Raw genomic sequence first — 22275 nt, forward strand, 5'->3', positions numbered from 1 at the left:
TTAGCACAACATAAAACCTGTAAAGCTGCGCTTAAAAAAGCTATACAGGCTAGCAAAAATCGCTGTTTTAAAGAGCTTTGCGACAGCGTAAACGTCGACCCCCCGAATATAAAGTTGTAATGAGAACTATCAAGAATCCAAGAGGACCACAGCCAACGTACCCAGCCCTATTACGAGTAATGGTCTCCCACATTATTTCCATATCAGGTGGAGTCAAATCCACGACAGACACAATGGGCAATGGCGGCTAACATCCCAGAAGTCACCACACAAGAAGTGCTTTCCACAGTACAGCGCATTGCTGATAACAAAGCTTGGGACTTAGATGGCTTGCCAAATGTAGCTGTGAAAGCAGCAATTAAATCAACACCCGAGGTTATTGCTAAATTGTAGAACACATGTCTCAACGGAGGCGTTTTCTCAAAAGTGTGGAAGAAACAGAGGTTGGTACTGCTACCCCAACCGGAAAAGCCGCCGGACCATCCATCGTCATACCGTCCACTCTGTATGCTAGATACACTCGGCAAAATACTAGAACGCATCATATGTAACAGAATGCAAGAGTTTCTAGAGAAACCAACAGGGCTTTCCCTAAACCAATACGGCTTTAGAAAAGGCCGCTCAACCATGGACGCAATAAAAGCTGTAATGAGTATTGCTCGTCAAGCCACTAGCGGCAGGAAATAGAAAGGTGGCACGAAGAAATACTGCGTTGTTGTTAACTTAGATATAAAAAAAAAATACCAGTCTAACGGTTAGACTTGATAGAAGTGAAACCTTCCGTAAAACAAACTGAGAGAGAATAAGACGAAAGCAGCATTAGGAGCGGGATAATTATAGGTTCATTATAATATTGCTATAAAGTTCATATTTTATTTTCTTCATTTTATCATTATTCATCCTCAATGTTTTCAATTTCAACAAATGATACGAGTGGCTCATGATAGATAAAATATGATACAAATGCTTTGGTTTCGATGTTGTCAAAAAAAATACCCAAACGGACTGAAGAAACAGACTTACAAATTTCTTCCGTTTTCGTCTACTTGTATTCATATAAAAATTTATGTTTCTTCCCACCAAAGCTAAATGTATTAGTATATTTTTTCTTGTATTTATTCAAGGCTGAAATCCCGGCGGTACTGCAATACCGGGCCAACCCGTGGCAGAAGTGGAGAGCAAGCACCTAAAACACTACGCCCATTTCCAAACATCAGTTTGACATTTGTTGTCCTCTGATGGAGGATCTATCAGATGTTAAGCTGATAACCACACTACCTAGTCAATAGATTTAAATAATAAACCTAATAAACCTTTTGAGAATTACACTCTCACAAAAATTAATGTACGAACTGTTTATACCGATTCACTTAAACTGACTTTCAGTATCTAAACCAGTGCTGTCCAAAATGAAAAATGTGAGTGTATAAGTGAGAACGAGAGAATGGGAGCAGCCCAGTGGGAAATTTAAACCAAAATAAATAAATATTGGATTGGAGTAGAAAATTTTTGTGGGAGGAATCGAAATGCCTTTTGATATTATATCTATAGCTTCCTTTGAAGGACTTGTAACATAAAAGGCATTGCAAGTCGCCAAAGGCATTTTCTAGCATAAAAAAGTTCTCACAGGGCATTGTATTGCATACATTAAGCGTCGCGGACAAACGTGGTGTTTATTCGTTGCTGGTTTGCTAACGACTGAACGATGGAGAGTAAGAATACGTGTCATCAAATTGATGTATGGGATGGGCAGCACTGATCTAAACCAAAAAACTGTTTTCAATAAATAATCAGAAATGTCCTACAATGCAAATTTCAAAAAAAAAAAAATTACATTTTCGTCTACATGTATTCATATAAAAATTTTTGGCTCTTCCCACCAAAGTTAAATGTATTAGTATATTATATTTTTTCTTGTATTTATTCAAGGCTGAAATCCCGGCGGTACTGCAATACCGGGTCAACCCGTGGCAGAGAAGGAGCAAGCCCCTAAAACACTCCGCCCATTTCCAAAAATTAGTTTAACATTTGTTGTCCTCCGATGGAGGATCTATCAGATGTTAAGCTGATAACCACACTACCTAGTCAATACATTTTAAATAATAAACCTAATAAAACTTTTGAGAATTACACGCTCACAAAAATTATTTATATCAACATATAATATAACGCTTCGTAACGAAATAACTTTTAGGCCAGCCACGACAGCATGGCGCGGTAGCCGAGCGACTAGCAATGTGAGCTTCCGATCCAAAATCCTTGGTTCGAATCACAAAAAAAAATAAAAGTTATTTTTATTTAGTTCGTCGCTACTTTTATATCAACATATAATATAACGCTTCGTAGCCAAGTTGGTCGCTTTTTTCGTTTCACTTTTCCTCAAATCACTCCCAACGATTCTAAAGAAGTTTTCACTTCAAAAATGTGTTCAACTCCGCAAGCTGGCCCCAAATGATGAGTGCACTGAGAGGATTCGCGGTGCCTAAATACCTGCAAAAAATCATATCAAGCTACTTTGAAAACAGGCTCTTGCTTTATGATACTGACAACGGAATAGGCACATATGAAGTAACTGGCGGTGTCCCACAGGGCTCGGTGCTTGGCCCAACACTTTGGAATGCTATGTATGACGGTATCCTCAAGCTTGAGCTTCCTGAAGATGCTACCCTCATTGGATACGCAGACGACATTGCGTTGGTGGTAGTGGGAAAGCATCTGGACGTGTTGCAAGCGTTATGCAACGATGCAATTGTAAGAATTAGAAAATGGCTTAAAAATGTGAAGTTAGAACTTGCAGCTCAAAAAACTGAAGTCATATTACTGACAACACGTACGTGAAGAGTTAGTGATTACGGTAGCTAACCATGACATAAGGTCGACGCCATATATCAAATATCTGGAAGTACTCATTGACTCGAAAATGACCTTTAAGCATCATTTAGAGTCAGTCAGTGAAAAAGCCGTAAGAATAAATAACGCGTTGACTAGGCTAATGCGCAATAATGTGCAAGTATACGGAGACTCCTGTTAACAGTCACAAGCTCAGTGATTCTGTACGCAGCACCAATCTGGGCAAACACAAATCCATCGTACCTCCACCACATACGAGCCACATACATACTTGGCGCCCTGCGAGTAGTTATCGCACTGTCTCAGATGACGCAATCCATGTGATAACGGGAATGGTGCCTATCGACCTTCTCGCGGTTGATATGTATAGGTTACATAATACCATTGGGCAGAAACCGTCGAACGTGGCTAAAAAAGAAGAAAGGCTGCGAACAATTGAAGAATGGCAGATACGATGGGAGCAATCCGAGAAAGGTAGGTGGACCTTTGAACTGATTCCAAACATTGCGAGATGGATTGAGGAAAAACACGGAGAAATTAATTTTTGTATCACACAGTTGCTGACTGGACACGGTTGCTTTAAAGCATACCTACACAGGTTCCATCTTGAGAACGACCCGTACTGACCACAGTGCACAGAAGAACAAGAAACGGCGAGGTATATCTTGTTCCAATGCCCGCGGCTTATTAATGAGCGAAATATACTGGAGGGATCGTTTGGCGAAAACATAAGTGAGACAAATCTTATCCCACATATGTGCGAAAACGAAGAAAACTGGAAAATTACATGTGTAGTGGCCGCAAATATCATGAAGAATCTTCAATACGCGGAATATTCACGTAGGCCCCTAGAAAGAGCTCCTTAACACAATGTACAGAACAGAATGACAATAACAGACGATTGAGTAATAATATATGCACAATGGCCGCCTGACGTACTACTTAACGGTAAAGTTCCAGGAGGACATACCGTAGGACATGAGGGGGGGTTTAGTTGGGTTAAAGTCCCACAAAAAAAAAAGGGGTTACAGTGTTGTGAGAAATGATTGGTCGACAGCAACCTAACAGGTAATTCGTCCTTCGGATGTGTACGACGGCCATGTGTTTTTTGTTGTAATACATGTATATTAGTTAATTGCTGCCACCTTTTATTGTGTTGAGTAAGGTGGCCACAACCACCGCTTCTGCTATGTCTAGTGCCGAACCTTTTCTTGCTATCTCATCCGCTATCTCATTACACCGTATCTTCCTATGACCGGGAACCCATATCAGAGTAATTTCTAGCCAATGGTCAAACAATTCTAGTTCCTCTCTTCACTGTAAGACTAGTTTGGATGAAATGGATTTGGAGTATAAGCCCTTGATAGCTGATTGATTATCTGAAAAGATAGCTACTCTTACACCAACTTCCTTGAAAAGTTTTACTGATTTACATGTTTCTCTGATCGCCAGCAGTTCTGCCTGGAACACGATGGCACAGTCAGGAAGTCGGATTGACTGAGATAGGTTGAACTGCTCCGAATGGACGCCAGCTCTCACACCACAGTTCATTTTAGAACCGTCAGTGTAGATTTCAATATCGTATCTTCCAATCATCTTCCCTTTGCCCCATTCGGCTCACGGTTGAAAACATACCGTAAACGCTTTCTTAAAGTCAAGGTCGGGGACTGTGTAGTCTGATTTGTTTTTGAGTAACGCGGGTCCCTGTGGGAACATCTTGCTGTGACCGTGCGATCTTGCTGTCCAGCTTCGTATGTCTCTGAGTCCCACCGCGCTGCAAGTTTTTATATGTAAGTCTAATGGTAATAGATGAGGTAGTACATTGAGCGCTTCAGTAGGACTGGTGTTAAGCGGTCCTGTAGTTAACCCGGGAAGTCCCATAACTTTTTTTGTTTTGGATTTTTGTGAAATGTTGTATACTTATGTATTTTGATCTCCTGAGCACGAAAATGAAGTCCATTTTCATTTTCCTCGCTTCGATTTTCCGGAAAATGCGGAAAACTAGCGTTACCATATGGTAATCGTGGGACCTCTAGAAAGACAAAATGGTTTTCGAATGTCGTTTTATTTTTAATTTTTCAAAAAATAACTCTTTTCAAACATTTTTATTTAAAAAATAAGTAAAATAAATGAATTCACGACAATGAAAAAAAAAAACATTTTTGAACTGAAATTTATCATGGTTTTGTGTGGTACTGAGCAAAACATTGTACGCAAAGTCCTACGTTGCATTTACCACATGCAGTTCGTCCATTAACTCTGCATCCGTCACCGGCACAATGCCTACGATTTGATGGTACCACAAAATGTCCAACCTGATCATAGCGCAGAATATGTTCAACTCGACCTGGTTGGTATGCATATCTGTGAAGGGGCGCAGGTCCAGGACTTTTGGGCGGTATACCATAGTGTTTGCAGTAGTATACTGCAACTTGTCATCGAAATTCTAACTGACTGATAGGTTGATCTTTTCGGTAAAGTTGCCATGCATTTTGAATACAAGCATCTAACAGCCAGGTAAAAATGCTAGACCACCACTTTTTTCCCCTGTATGCGATGCGGTGCAGGGATAGATTTTGATCTAATCTGTCTACTCTGCACATAAATTTATTATATTCCGTGATTGCGCAAGGACGGGGTATATTTATTTTCTATCCACTTGCCTTCGAATAACGCTGTGCCATTGATTTCGGATCCTCACCAAAGCAGGTAGATAACATGCAGACAACATTGTTATCTTTCCATTTCACCAAACAAATACCAGTGCTTTTCATTTCAATTGATTCAGAGTAACCTCTTTCCATTGACTTGAAGTATTTTTTATGCACTAGTGGACAGCTTGCTGGAATTCTGTTTTCTCGGATTGTCCCAGTACCATTATATCCGCATGACTTGAGATATGCCAACAGAGGATAACTAGTAAACAGGTTATCGAAATAAAACTGGAATGACAGCGATTTCAATTCATCAGGAAAATCGCCGATCATGCTGACTAAAGGAGCGGCGCATTTTCCAAACTTTGCTTCGTACTACAAATTCGATCGAGAATTCTTCCCCTGGTAAATTTCAAAATTCACCAAATAACCAGATGGAGTACATAGGGACCAGACTTTATATCCAAATCGTAATGGTTTGCCCTTTATAAATTGTTTGCATCCATGTTTACCAAAATATTGTTGGATATTATAATTTCGTCGAAAGAAAGATTTTGTTCCGGATGGAAATTTTCTATAATTTTTGCTTTCAAATGATCCGAAAGAGGACGCAGTTTCCACATTTTGTCAGGATTTGGGGCGTCTTTTGAAGAAGCCTTGGAATTTTCTTCGAAGTGGAGATTTTGCAAAATCTCTTGAAAACGATTCTGACGCATGGTGTTACTGACAAGATTGTTCCGAATGTCTTCATCCTGACTCCACAAATGTTTGTAATTGGAGTGATAATTGTAGCTAGTGACGATCAATATGTCTATGATTGCTCTAAGTTCGCTGACTCTTATATTTGGGTTCGGTCTATTCTGTTCCACCGAATATAACGCACTTTGTTCGCAAATATGTTCCAATAATGTGTCATCAAAAAATTGTTCAAACTGTTCGTGTGGCAGTGAATGGCGACAATCCTCGTAATTTGCGCTTGGAAAAATTGGAATTAGAGATAACGATTTTTTCTTGACCCATTCAAATACAGTTTTCTTGTTTCCTGATGGCAATGCAACGTTTGAAGGTTTCGGTTCAATTTTACGTAAGCGCTTCCTCATTGGAGATTCTGAACGATTAGCCGCTGCTTCTTCATCCTCCATCTCATTATAAGTGTCTTCAACCTCAATAACAGGCAAATCTCCTGGATTTGGTGCTGAAAAATTTAGAGTTTATAAGATTAAAATGATGGTACGCTTATACCGTGTCTAAACATGCCTCCCATATCCTCCTCTTCATCGAAACCTTGCATACGTCCACTAGCCATAACAACTTCACAGCCACCTCTTAGCTGAGCCGGGCAAACATTATCTGGAATGCCCGCACAATCATCTTCAGCGTCATCTTCGCCAGATTCGTTGCCATCCATAGGAGGCTCGATATAAAGAGTGGTTGGAATATCACACAGTTGATTTTGATCTTCTGCTTCATCGAGCTCTTGAATGAAATCAAGCATTTCTTGCAACGATAAACCGCTGTAATTCACAAAATATCAATAAATATGATCAAAAATCTCAAATAAAAACTACACCAAACGTAACTAAAACCCTGTACCCTAGACGTCTCATGGTTACCATATGGTCTTGAGTAAAATACAAAAATGTTACACAAAAAATCAAATTTCAAACAAAACTAAACTTTCATTTACTAGTTATTTCATTAGCTACCAACTGATGCAATTTTTTTGGAAATATATCAACAAAGCAAAAAGTTATTCATATACTTACCGACGTGCCATATTAAAAAACCACAATAATTCATTTTTTTTCACCTGAGTTTGACGTCTTATAGATTTGCTAGCTGCACTAAAAATAACAAAAAACTTATGTTTTTCCGTGAGCTGCATTTATTCTGCGTGAAATACAGTTATTCTTTTTTGTTTTTGTTATTTAGTTCAGAAATAATACGTAAAATTGCAACGGAATGTTTGCATTACCATATGGTAATCGTGGGAAGATTCGGGTTAAGATACACACTGTTCTTTGTATCTTGTTCACCTTGGTTTGGTTGCATTTCTTTTCTATTGCGGGCCACCAGACTTGTGCCGCATATGTTAGTACTGGCCTAACAATGGCTGTGGAGGACTAATTGGGTAGTTTTGGTTGGAGACCTCATTTTTTACCCAACATTCTCTTACACGCGTAAAGCGCTATATTCGCCTTCTTTACCCTGTGCTCTACGTTGGACCTCCAACTGAGTTTGGGATCTAAGAAAACACTAAAGTAATTTGCCTGTTGGGTTATCATAAGACTAACTTCGTTTAATTATGGGGGAGTGATGGGTTTGAAATCTTTCGCCTTATCATGACCCCGTCTACCAGCTTTGGGGACAAAAATCACCTTAGCCCTCCTCCATATTTTTTGAGGACATGAAGCTTCAAGCCCTTTCGTCAACGAAGCTTCGAAATCTCTTACTTTCTCATATAAGTCTTTACTTGACGTTATGGTTTTATTTATGTGTTGATGCTTAGACTGGGATACTACGGAATATGCTTATTCTTCTAAGGTTTCTACATGGGGTCGGTTTCTCAAGCTTGTGACTATTTTGGGACTATTTTTTTGTGCATAAAGTAACGTCTAAGACCTCTTCCCAGCTTGCCTCTTTTCTAGCTGTATGTTATTGTCGATCTCATCTAGATAGTCTTCATTTTCATTGCTGTCTGCTTTGAATATTTTCAGTTTGACCTTTCTCAGACCAAACCACATGCTGTTGTCAGATTTTCTGAGTACTAGTAAGCACTCATCGTTAATCTGTAAAACGAATGGCGTGCTGCTTTTTCGCGGTTTTTCTGCCTTCACCATTGCCCAGTCGTCCATCGGCACGGCGGGGTTGTTGTGATTTAGTGTACTTTAGCACATCTACACAGTTTAAGTCCATCACTGGTAGCCAAATGTAGAGCGAGGAGGGCAAGGTATTTCCCTAGCGGGAATGAGCTTAAGTTTTAAGCCTTCCAGTGAGCTGTTGATCTCAGCAACGCACTTCTCTAAGACAAGCCTTGACCAGTCGTCCTCACACTACTTCGTTTCGTCGTTTCGTCGCATCGCCTTTTTCGTTGTTTTCTGTTTAAGGTTTTTTAGATATAAAGTCTTCATACTTCTTGACCAGCTGTTGGTATTTTACTTTGTCAGCCGCGGCAGTCGCTCTAGCGAGTTCATTCTTAGAAATCTTGCGGTCTGTTTGCCTCAAATCTTATTTCAAAGTGGCGATGGTCAGAGTGTGAATGTTCATTTAGAACTCCCCACTTTGTCATCTTTTCGTGCAGGGTATGATAAATCAGCATAATACCATGGGCTTTTTTTCTATTACGTTTAATGAAGATGGGTTTATTGCCCTTGTTACACACTAGACGCTTAGTTCCTATAATACAATTAAAGAGAGACTCACCCCGTTCATTGGTGTCCGTACTCCCCCACAGTGTGTGGTGCGCATTAGCGCCACCTACTTGGATAATCTCACGCTTTCGAGCTTCGCAGTTCTCTACAAGTGTTCTTATTAGCTGCGGCGGTAATGGTCCTGTGTCATCGCCGGCGAAGTACGACGAGGTCAGCCAGCAGCTGCTTTTGCTCTCTTCCCAACTGACCGTCGTCGTGTCTGCATTACTGAAATTATGAATCATAAAAATTTTTAGTTGTGATTTTGCAATTATACAAGTTGACTTGTCCCGCAGGACATCGTTTAAAAAATTAAAGTTGCGGGCCAACCCCTTGGCCCGTTATGTTATACTTACTTTCGGGATCCTGGAATTAATTCTTCTTTTTATGTGTTTAACAGTATACTTTATTATATTACTAATACAATATTAGCTGGTTGAAGACTACCGGTTGAAGACTACTGATTCAAGACTGCCCGCGCAGCGCCACACTCAGAACCTTTTATACTTAAGCTGGCCTTATTCCTACCCTAACTCTGCTGACATAGCGGTTCCCACGATGTTGTGCATTTCAGGTGAAGTTGCTGTCTGCTGGATGCGCGTGTGGATCACGTTGCATTAAGCAGACGCACTGTCAGCATGTTTCAATAGACAGGTGTGCTTCTGCTGCAGGTGAGCGAGTTAACTGTGGTGTTAACTTACATGCCCTTTTAGTACCTTCACAGTTAGCACTGTATAAATTGTATCCAGGGGTCCCCAAGCCACAGACAGTTGCTCCACGTACCCATGGTTACTGAATGAGGACGACGTCTTTTTGGTTTCGAGCCAGACGTTCCAGGAGGCCAAGGGAGGCTTCTTTGCAGTGGTGTTAATAAATCTGATTGCAAATTAATCGGATGCATCGCTGTTAACGTTACGTCTATATATACTATAATTTCACCTTTTCGGAGTACTTACGCTCACATGTGATATACTTACGCCCCTTCTCGAAGGACATCTTTCCCAAGCCCAATTCTGAACCAGAGGAGGCGTACTATTCTTCAAAGTGTGAGTCTTGTAGCCTCTTGTTTTGATATTTCAAAGGTCATATTTTAGCTCACCGTCGTGTTTCTCTAGCGGTTCGATGGAGTCGTCTGTTAGCAACGGCATAACCTTCATAGTTGCGCGCTTTGGCTCTTCAGCATATTTAGCGTTTATCTTGCCTTTTTCAATCTTGACAAACTTCCAGTCTTGTGTTGGAATCTTGGGATTACATACTCGTATGAGTTGCATAACCTCCCCGGGATCATCAAGGGTTGGCGGTATGCATACCCTTGCATGTGGTCTTGATGGAATGTCCTTTTCGTTTACAACCACGAGCTTGGCATTTGGATATAATTCGACTACTTTAGAGATGGCTTTCTTATAGAGTTGCATCGATCTCTGATCATACCATGCAAAAATCTTTTTTTGGCCTTGATGCCAGCCTAAATCTGTGTATGCAGGCGGGGTTCCAGGATTTTCCATGATTACCTTTGGCACTACTTTCGTTAACGCCACTTCTACTCCTTTCCGTAGGGATTTTGGAATTATGTCTTCCGGATGGTTTTCATTGAGAACGCCTATTATTATGCGACCTTTTTCAATCTCCGCCAATCATTTTTTCAGTGTAACACCAAATGTTTTAGGCCATTTGGCGGTTAGTATCGTTACCTCCAAAGATCTTTGAAGTTTTGGAGCGGGCTGCGCGCATGCGGTTGATGGAATTCGGAGTTAAAGTTGGGAAGGATCGCTTACGCTCTCTCAATACTCTCCTATAACTCCTCTGTTAATTCATGCTCCTCAGGTGAATCAGCATGTATTTTTCTTAAAAGCCTGGCACCATTCCTACGATCCTGGTAGACTGCTTTCGCTGGGTCTACCACTCTCAGAGTCGGCCATTTATCGATACTGGAGCTAGCTATATCACCGGTCGGGACCAACTTTGCAGGCTGGATCATGGAAGATGGCAAGGCTAACGCACTTTTACTTGTGCTAAAGCCTGTGGTAATGGCTGCTTCCGACCAGGCTTTCGCTTTGTCGGTTGCAGGTTTTGAGGTTCGGTCAAAATTGTCGATACGATAAGTTTTGGAAGAGCGCAGTGTGACCGTAGCAAGGAGGGCGGAAATTGTCTTTCATTGCGGTCTATGGGGACGACCGGTTTCCTTTAATAATTTTGTTTGGATAATTAATTTTTTCCCCTCGAGAGTGGGAGAAATGATGCCCGCCTGTGTATAACTCCGAACTACACAGGAGGGCGCCAGGTAAGCTCCCTTTGTGATCCAGTCATTTACCACCGACCATGTTAAGATACTTTGAGTAATGCTGTATTATTGAGGAGTATCGATCACTAACCTTAGTACCCTTAACTGAGCTAAGTATCGGCTAATCCTAGGACAACTGTGGTACTTATTACCAGCCGGCACCCGCACGAAGAGTTCAGTGTCTTAAAACAACAATAAAAAAGGGATACACCTATATTAGAGACTTAAAAAATAATAATATTTCAAAATTACAAATAAAAATATATGATGTGATGTTGTAAATCAATGTATCTATTTAAATTCCTGATTTGAGTTCTATGAACAATGCTGGTGGAGTAAGCAGGTCCTGCACGAATTAGATTATTTTATCCGCTGGCGGCATGATGATTATTTCTCTCGAAATGAAGAACGAGCTGCCGTTATATTGAATGTCGATCACTATCGAGTCATGATGACTGGCAGCTAATTTAATCAGCTAACCATCTGTGACATTTGATTCCAACGAAACGGCGCAACTTCCTATACGAGTAAAACGAGTTTAACAATGCATTTATTGCAATATTCAAGCCACCAATGAGACCATACAACCGGATATATAAATGCCATGAAATTACTACCAGATTATAATAAAAAAATTAATTTCAACAATATTTCTGTTTTATATTATCATTTTAAAAGATCTCTTAAAAAACACCAAATACTAGTAAGCTCTGGCGAACAGAATCAGTGAAGCCCCTTTGTGTCTCTATCTCGTAAAATGATAATGACTATTTTCTGTTTATAGAGGGAATAAATGTCTTTGGTTAGTGTTTTATTTAATATTAAAAAGAAAAAAATAAAGTAGTATGCTATGAAAAAATGAGAAGCCTAAAATCTCTAAATATTTTATAACTAATGCAGTTAAGAGAATTGCAATGCTTTAAGGTGACTTGTTAAGTGAAATGTAATACTGAATTTATTTATTTTTCCATCTTCCGTATACGTTTTGTGCGAATATGACTATTTCATTAATGAAGTTATTGACGAATTCTACGAAGATTTTACGTAACAATTAAGAGTCGCCGAAGTATTAGTGACAGGGTGCCGAAATCCATTTATTAGCAGGAAGATATTTTAACGCAATTAGATGAAAATCGCTTTTGAATATACATTCAAATTGTAATATTTTAAAATAAATTACATTAAAATAAAATACATTTCTGTACCCACTTATTATTTCTGCGTCTAAATGCGAATTAGCACTTCAATGTATAACACCACGCCGTTTATATTTTATTCGGCAAGTCAGAAATTTTACAAAAGATATTATATTTTGAGTGTATGCTGTAGTTGTTTGTCGGAATTAGATTGTTATAAATGAATTACTAACAATTATTTAAGACAGCGAATAATATCGTGAATGAATTAATCTTAAATAATTCATTTATATATTATGAAATATATGCGAGTAAATTATTATGTATTGTAAAATACTCAGTCTTTTTCTTAATATTGCGTAAATAAAACATTTTGTTTTATTGAGTCGACACATCTTGCAGCAAGTGATATAAATAAAGGGGAAAAATGACAGGGTTTTGTCAGAATTTTACATGTAATTTTCCCTTTCAAAAAAAAAAAACAAGAATGATTGCACATTTCTGGATTTCATCACCGGCAGATGTCTAAGCGCGCATACGCGTGTCAACTACCACGTTTGCGAAATTCTTGACTTTCCTGAATCGTTCTCAAGCAACGGCGTTATAAAAAGACATCAAAGCTAAAACGGCGTCACTCCGGAGAAGGGGCGTTAGCGTTTTCTACGCCACATTCCGTATGCATTCTCGACATAATCAAGTGTTCTCATATTAAGCACATACACCGATAGTTGTAACAATCAACCACTCGACGCCACTCAACGACCGTTATTACCACCGTCATTGCTCTTACAATCATCACCATAACCATCACCGCCACCACCAACATCATCATCATTCGCATCATCGAAACGGGGGACGATTTAACCTGCTGCTCACTAACTCGTTAGATTGTCACACCAGCAGCACGGTGCCTGGCACGTTTTTGGGATTTTTTAGAATTCAATGGCACAGATAGCGAAAGTGCCGCGGCTGCTGCTTCCGATGATGGGTGTCATCACATGTGCACTAGCACGCAGTGATTTTATTTTTTATTTCCTGTGGACGGCGGTGGCCTGAGGCCTCGCCGCGGACATTTTTGCAGTTTAACCTTCATTTGTACTAATGGGTCCAACCAGACCTTTTAAAATTTCAATTCACTATTTTTATGCTTGGAGTCGAATTTATATTTTAATACTTCATAATATCCTGGAGTAAGTATTTGTATACGACTTTTTCATATGCTTAGGATTTGCAGAACAATTTTTTTAATTAATTAAAGTCATATTCAGTTTTAATTAGAGATGGGCTCCGTTTTCAAAAAATAGGGTTTCTATTAATCGCAAGTTTTAAGCCGTTTAAAACACCTGGCTAAAAAATCTGGGAGTCTACGCTGCATGCGATGCGAAAAGTAACAGCGATTCGATAGAAAATTGTATTCGAAAAACAATTTGTTGTCTGTATCCGAACAAAACATTGAGAATGTAGTTAAGTCTTTTTAAACTATATTTCTAAGATATATAGATATTAAAAGATATATGTTTAAATGTTAAACAGTTTCAGACCGGCTTACCAAAAAATCGAAATATGTTATAAAAGACACTACAAAAGACACACAAACTGCAAACATCGATATGATATTAAATTAAATTTTTCTTCTTAATACATATGTATGTATTATATTATATTATATGTATATATTATATGTTTACATACTTATTGTATATTATAAGAATGGAAGAATATTTTTTCCTGTTTTTCAAATTTGTTTACTTTAATTTACTTAGTGCAGGGCAAAACGCGCGCCGTAATATGGCAGTCTTGAACGATGTTTTGTTCTCCCTAACATTCAATGTTGTCTTTGTTCACAATAGATTTTTCTTTGAAGTTTTTGGTACCCCACAAAATTAATTCTTATCTCCAAGATATATAAAATAATTATGTTTCACTACTAGAGAATGTAAAACTTAATTTAAAAGGAAAAAATACGATAAATACCGAAAGAAAAACATTGACAAGGATGATTAGCCATATTTAAAATAGCTCGGCTTACAATACCGATACTTTTGAATGTCAGGGCCAAAAGCCATATGATGTTATCGAAATCTTGCGGAAAAAATAAAAACATTATAATATAGAATAGTCCTAGCCTATGGGACTGGACCTCGCTTTCTTGGCTCACCAAAATGTTTCTTATATCCCTTATATAACACATTTAACTCGCATCGGGCCGTTTCCGGTCTATGTTTCTCAATACCATCCAATTCCGGCAATAAAAAACCGTTAATCATCTCTTAATAGCTATAGATAACACCTGTTATTTGAAAACCCTCTACTTCAAATTTTATTTCTCTTCAGAGACAAATAATAACTAGTATTTATTTTTTCCTGATTGAAAAGGTTTACCACGTTTTACGTGCTTAAATAAGAATTTTTCGCAAGAACATGCTCTTTTATCGTTCCTCATAACTTTCATTTAAACATTTTGTTCTTTGTGTTTTACGATGTTATTGTCAAAATAAAATTTTTGCCCGTTTTATGACACAAAAATAGTTTGTTTGGTATCTTCTTCCGTTGACACTTCACAATTTTTCTCTCGAAATATCTCCACACACTTACTAGGTTGTTCGATAAGGTTTGCAGTTCAATAAGAGAGTGCGTTACTACTAGCCTAATTTTTTTTTGGTGATGTTGGTGCATTCTGTCTATTCATTTTTTGCAAGTATATACATATATATATTCTTGGCAAGTATATATGCATATTAGGCCGGGTCGATTTGTGGGGAGGCAAAACAATCGCCCATTGCTCTGTGAAAATCGTATTCTAGGGATCAAAATAAGAAACTTTGCCGAAGGAACCATACCTCTAAAGCGAATTCTGATGTCCCCCAATTTGGGTCGAACTTTTTAGTTTCTTTTCTCATGTAAAGGCCAAAAATGGTGATATTTTGAAATGATTGCATGGGGAACCCCCCAGGGGAGTTCCAGGGGGTGTGCCACTGGCATGGATGGATCGGCCGTCCAAAGTTAGTGGGGGTCGGTCATACATTTGGACTCGATTAGAGCACTCTAAATGGGTCAAAGTGGGATTTTTCGGTCGACCCAAATTGGGGGACATCAGAATTCGTTTCAGAGGCATGGTTCCTTCGGCAAAGTTTCTTATTTTGATCCCTAGAACACGATTTTCACAGAGCAATGAGCGATTTTTAAATCGACCCGCCTTAATGTATATATATATATTCTTTGCAAGTATATATATATTTATATACGTATATGAATTGAATTGATTCTGGCGGCCGCTGTAGCCGAATGGTTAGGTGCGTGACTACCATTCGGACTTCAGAGAGAACGCAGGTTCGAATCTCTGCGTAAAACCAAAATGAAGTAAAAGTTTTTCCTAATAGCCGTCGCCCCTGCCATGAAGAAGCTGCTCATGAAAATATCTGCCGTTCGGAGTCGGCTTGAAACTGTAGGTCGCTCCATTTCTGGAAAAACATCAAGATCCACGCCACAAATAGAAGGAGGAGCTCGGCCAAACAACGAAAAAGGGTGTTAGCGGCCGTCGTAGCCGAATGGATTGGTGCGTGACTCCCATTCGGAACTCACAAAGAGAACGTTGGTTCGAATTTCGGTGAAACAACAAAATTAAGAAAAACATTTTTCTAATAGCGGTCGTCCCTCGGCAGGCAATGGCAAACCTCCGAGTGTATTTCTGCTATGAAAAAGCTCCTCATAAAAATATCTGCCGTTCGGTAGTCCCTCCATTTGTGGAACAACATCAAGACGCACACCACAAAAAGGGTGTATGAGCCAATTATATATATATATATATAAACATTGATTTAATTTTTCTCTTAGTTTGAAGAGCTCACTACTCCATCAAGGAGGGTGAGTTTTTTTACCAAATTTTATGGGGCAGGACGTTTTCTAAGCCCAACTACAATGCCATCATGTGCCATATTGATAGAAGTAAGTATGATGCTGACACCGTGAACTTGTGAACTATATGGTAGAATTAAAAATATGTTTAAATGTTTTTTGTTTCTCGCTGGCTGGAATGAGCTTGAGCCTCAAGCCTTCCCAGTTGCTCTGAATTTCGCCAACCGAAGATGATCCCAGCGCCATTTGGAAATGGGCCCGTGCCACCTCACTGAATTGATTGATAGGTTTGGAGACAACTGCACCCTGATCTGATATCTTGTGCTTCTTTGTTGCTCTATTCTTTTCGTCTTGCGAACGGTTACTTTTTTGGCTTTTGTCTTTCGGACGGTTTGAAATGTCAAGTTTTCGGCCACCACCTTTTGACACCTTGCCTTGTCAGCCTCATCTTTGGAATGAGCTTTACCTTCGGTCTCGTTCTTACAAATCCTGCCAAGGATAGCGAGAGACCTTTTGTAGAGCTTGTACCACGATGGGCCTTTATTAACGCGCTTTTGCCCCATGGCTTTAGCGGATGTTGTCGGTTCATTTATAGTTGTTGGTGTGCTGTGGCTCACAGCTTTACCATCAAGTGTTTCTTGGCTAGAGGCCAGGATCTCATCCTCCGAGGAAGATCTGATCCCCAGTGTGTCATGGAAGACCGATTGTTTGTCCTGTGCTATAAATGCGTTCGTCTGCGTTCCGCTATCCGAGTTTTCCGTTTTATTTGATTTCATCATCTGTTTCGTACGGTCACCTTCCCCGCCCAGGGAGCTGCGCAAGTCGCCATGCGCGGTGACCAAAGAGGAATAAGGGGAAATAACCTACCGAAAATGGCAGGGCCCCACACCATGGCAAGGCCACCCAATAAGCATGGGTCGCAGCGAACCTTGGGTTGAGGGAGTGTTTTTAACAAAGTTTTCGTCTTCGGCCTGTGTGGTTCGCGGGAGACCTGCTCTTCTACCTTTCATATCTGGGAGTTGTTCCCTTATCCACCACCTAGGGACGCGTCTTTAGGGATAACAGGCTCCCCCAAGGGTTGTAATATGTAGTAAGTAAGAATAATTGTAATTTAATTTTTTTGTTTTTTTCTTTCTGTTAAATATACTTTTGTATTAAGTGGTCAGTAAGAACAATTGTTTATTGATTAATCAATAAATAAATAAGTATATAACGTGCTTGCTTTCGTTTTTTGCTTGAACAATATAATTTTTTTCTCCCCAAAGTACATAGATTGAAATTAAATAATAATATTTAGCAAAAAATATGTTCGTGTAATATACGAGTATGTATGTTATTTGCACGATTTTAACTTAATATTGCAGTTATCGACTGGTACTCTTGGCGTGCGGTTGTCCGTTTTTTTGTAGTCTAGTGTTTACAATCTGAGTTCATCGCAGTTTTCTTTTTCTTATTTTTCATCTCTTTCCCTCAATCGTTTTGCGTGTTTAATTTGCTTGTCACCTTGCCGATTTTGGTAAGAATTAATGCCTCCCCCTCTCGAGGATAACCGATTAGCCTTGCCTTTGGCAATCCTTCAACGCAAAAGAAAAACAGCACACACAATTACGAAGGAGCTGTTTTCAACACTACCAGCGGTGATAAAAGAAAATCCCAAATATTTAATTGTAAGTGCACTTGACACTTCCAAGACCCTCAGCAAATACTTCTGGCTTTCTGATCACAAAGCACTGAAAAATGTTAGTACTGTCATTATAATTATTGCAAAGCTAAGAGACGGAAATATACTTCTGTTCAACAACAGAACAACCTTAATTCTAGTAAAGGTACTTTATGCGCACCCTGTTTGAATAACTTCTTTGAAAATGAAATATGTGACAATTTAGAGAACCAGGAAGTTACTTCAGTACACAAGCTTCTTAAATTCGTTGACGCGAATTCCGTACCAATCTGGAGTGGTTCTATTGAAAACCAAAAGTTCAATGCGTTCCATAGCGTTGGACCAAGTACCGAGCCTTGTGGTACAACACCGATCACCTTATATTATCTAACGCCAGCCTCCGTATCGTAGAGCAACAGCCTATTGTTGAAATAGTTGCCAATAATGCGCTGTAAGTACGCCGTAACTTTAAACGCCTCGAATGCGCTCATTATTGGGCTCCAGCTCGCAGAGTTGAATGCACTTTTTAAGCCTTATGTTGGGATTGCACAGTGGTTGCCAGATTTCCAGCTCCTTCATCTTTTGGCTTCTAGTGCAATAGTCATTACCATACTTATGGCATCCACTGTCGAGCGAGCTTTTCGAAAATAAAACTGGTTCGGAGGGAGACAATCAGGCTTTTTCAAGAAGTCCTGTATCCTATTGCACACTATTCGCTCCAACATTTTGCCGATTGTATCTAGCATACAAAGTGGACGATACGATGATGGTTGCTCTGGCAACACCCTCAGTTTTAGTCTCGCTTTTGCAGCCGTTTTGAGGGAAATGTTAGGTATTTCATCCAGTCCCGGGACTTTATTGTCTTTAATGTGGTCCACTGATCCTCGAACCTCTTGTGCGCTCACTTGTAGAGTGGGTTGATGATCATCAGCAGTTTCGTACGTGAATGCCTCCTGGGAAGGAAAAAGTGTGGTAATGACAGTTTGCAGAACCGTCGGACATCCCGGTTGTGGCCTTGGTCCTTTAGCCGTTTTCATCACTATCTAATATGCCTTTCCGCAGGGGTCCTCTTCTGCGCCGTCCCTCAGCTTCCTAAAACATTCCCGTTTACTAGCTTTAACCGCCGCTTTGAAAGCAAATTTGCACCTCCTGAGTTCTGCCCTTAGTTTTTTTTTTTTTTTTATTATTAGTATTTTCATTGCAACTAGTATAACATTACATACATAGGTATAACGAGCAATTTTTGTAGAGTTTTGTTACAACAAATAATTTGAGTTAATCCTCAGCAAAATACAATTCATACTTTAACTGATTTTTATTTATTTATTAGTTTAAATCTAGAGGTTTTTTACGTTTGAGCCTTCGTTTCCATTTTGTATTATCGTTAAGAATCAAGGCTTCATTGTTCACATGCTTGCTTAGTCGCTCTGCGTGCGACTTTGCAAATTTCTTTATGGTTGCCGTAACCGAATCAATATTGAGGTCACGTTCTAGGTCTTGCGTCCTAATATACCATGGAGCGCAAACTGCATGCTTGAGTGCCTTAGTCTGAAATCTTTGTATATGCGCTGTATTACTATAGCTGGTGCATCCCCATAGCTGAATCCCATAGGTCCAGATAGGTTTGAGAACTTGTTTGTAAAGCAGTATTTTATTGTGTGCGGATAACGCTGATTGCTTATTCATTAGCCAATGCATATTTTGGAATTTTAGGTCCAGTTCTTCCCTTTTCTTTTTCACGTGCGCACTCCACCTAAGTTTCGTATCGAGCGTCATACCTAGATACTTTGCTGTATTAGAGTATGGTACTTTAATGCTGTTTATGTATATTGGCAGGTAGTTGGTCTTTTTGTTTGTAAAGTTGATGTGTACAGACTTAGTTTCGTTCAGTTTAATGTGCCATTTATCTGTCCAATTGTATATTTTATTGATAGCAAGCTGCAGTTGTGCAGTAGACTCTATTTCTGTCTTTCCGACGGTTAGTATTGCAGTGTCATCAGCAAATGTTGCTGTAAAGCAATTTCTGCTGTTTGGCAGGTCGTGAGTAAAAAGTAGATAGAGAAGGGGACCAAGCACACTTCCTTGCGGCACACCAGCTTTAATCTCTTTCAGTTCAGAGAACTCATCTTCGTATCTGACGCGAAAATAGCGCTCAGACAGGTAGGTTTTTAAGATATTAAAACATGTTTTTGGCAGTACATTCTTTATTTTCCACAGCAAGCCAGCATGACATACTTTATCGAAAGCTTTAGAGACATCGAGAAATACAGCCGAACACACATTTTTTTCTTCAAATGTGTTCTCGATGATACGCGTAATTCTGTGAATTTGGTCAATAGTTGAGTGGCGCGTGCGAAATCCAAATTGGTGTGTTGGTATTATTTGTTTGTTTTCTATGATATTGCTCAGGTGCTTCATCAAACATTTTTCCAACAGTTTTGATAAGATAGGCAACAGTGAAATTGGTCGATATGATGCTACATCGTTTGGAGGCTTTCCTGGTTTTAGAATCATGATGACATCAGCTATTTTCCAATAGATTGGAAAGTATTGCAGCTTAAAGCAAGCATTCATTATGTTTGTTAGCTTAGTAATGATATTTCGTGGAACTTGTTTGAGGACTTCGGCAGTTATTAAATCAAACCCTGGAGATTTCTTCGACTTCAATTTTTGTATCTCGGCGCACATCTCATCTTCAGTTATGGGTACTATATCGCCATAATCATCATTGGCTATGCCATCATTATTTAGTATTGGTGATGTGTCGCTATTGGGTGTAAAGATTTTTGCTAGATAATCTGAAAATAAGTTTGCTTTTTCTATGTTGGTTTTCGCCCACCCATTATTGTCTCTTTTGATTGGTGGATTATGGTTAGCTGGCTGTTTAAGCTTTTTGGTGCATTTCCACAGTGAGTAGTTTGTGTCTCTTTTATTATTTAATTGCTGTGCGTAGTTTGTAAATGATTGATTTTTGTATTCTTTAATTTTATGGCTGAGATCTTTCGCTGCTTTGTTCAAAGCTGCTTTATCAACAGGTGATCTTGTTTGATGCCACCTACGCCGCATTTTTCGCTTCTTTAGCACCATTTCTTTTATATCTTTTGTGTATTTGTGGCCAGCGGAAATTTTCATTAAAGGAGGTGTGCTCGACCAAGCAGAGTGTTGTATTTCTCTCGACAGTTTTAAAACTTCGTCATCTATCTGTGTTGTTGATTCCATTGGAAACGTATTGTCTTCAGATTCTTCTAACATTTTGCGGAAATAATCCCAGTCGGTAAATTGACTAGTTAATTTGAGAACTGGATCACGTAACACTACCGTTTCGCTGAGAGTTAGATAGACTGGCGAGTGATCTGAACTCATGTCTAGCCCATTTTCAATATTAAGATATGCACTGGAGACTTTTCTGGTGATGAAGAAGTCGATAAGGTCCGGATTTTTTTGTGGATCAGATGGCCAATACGTTGGCATCCATGAAGATGCAGTGTTACAGTTTGTTTGTTGAAGCGCTTTGAAGAGCTCCCTTCCTTTAGTGGTTGTTAGCCTAGATCCCCAATGGATATGTTTAGCATTAAAATCACCGCCCATAATGAATTTTGTTTTATGACGCTCAATAAGATGGACATATTGATCGTATTTGATTTGGTGCCTTGGAGGACTATAAACAGCTGTCAATGCTAGATCACCTCCAGCATTAATTGTGATGGTGGTGGCTTGGAATTCATTGGTGCTGACTTTTTCTTGTTCGTAGTGTTTAATATTGCTTCTAATAATTACGGCACTTCCGCCTCGTGCACTGTTGCTTGGGTGAATAGTGTGGTAAGTTTCAAAGTTTTTGATCTTGAAAAAAGTTTGATTAGTGAAATGCGTCTCAGCAATTAAACAAATGTCAATTTTTTCTGAATTGAGAATCATTTCCAATTCATGCTGGTGCTTTGGGAGACCGTTCGCGTTCCATAACATTATTTTTAAAAAGTTAGGCATGTGTAATTGACTGATAAATTTTAAATTCAAGATTTTGCAACCTTTGCTCCAGTGATTTGTTAAATTCTTGTTGTTCTGTTAGTTTTTGCAATATTTTTGAAAGTATATTTTCTTCATGTGTAGTGACATTTTCGTTAGTTTTTGCCACTTGTGAATAGGTTGGTAGATTGCTTGGAGCTCGAATTGGTATTGGTTTATGCGATATTGATTTTGTACTAGCTTCATCTTTATTTTTCTCTCTTCCTTTAGTTTGGCTTTCAGTCTCAGTGTTATTTTTCCGCTGTCCGATTTTTTTGTCGCGAATTTTTTGTAGTTCTTTGGCTACTATGCAGCCTCTGTAGCTAGCAGGGTGTGCTTCTCCACAGTTGCAGCATTTTGGCAGCTGCTCCTTTGATTTTGTGCAGTCGATTGTTTTGTGCTTCTGCGCACATTTGGCACAGCGTGG

General features: G+C 39.2%; 2 pseudogenes; both read right to left on the reverse strand.

Moving 5' to 3' along the window:
• Window positions 1–1115: 1115 nt before the first annotated feature.
• Window positions 1116–1300, reverse strand: LOC129251008 (U2 spliceosomal RNA; annotated as a pseudogene).
• Window positions 1301–1920: 620 nt separating this feature from the next.
• On the reverse strand, window positions 1921–2104 carry LOC129250958 (U2 spliceosomal RNA; annotated as a pseudogene).
• Window positions 2105–22275: the final 20171 nt, after the last annotated feature.

Source organism: Anastrepha obliqua, chromosome 6, assembly GCF_027943255.1.
Source record: "Anastrepha obliqua isolate idAnaObli1 chromosome 6, idAnaObli1_1.0, whole genome shotgun sequence".
Lineage (NCBI taxonomy): Eukaryota > Metazoa > Arthropoda > Insecta > Diptera > Tephritidae > Anastrepha > Anastrepha obliqua.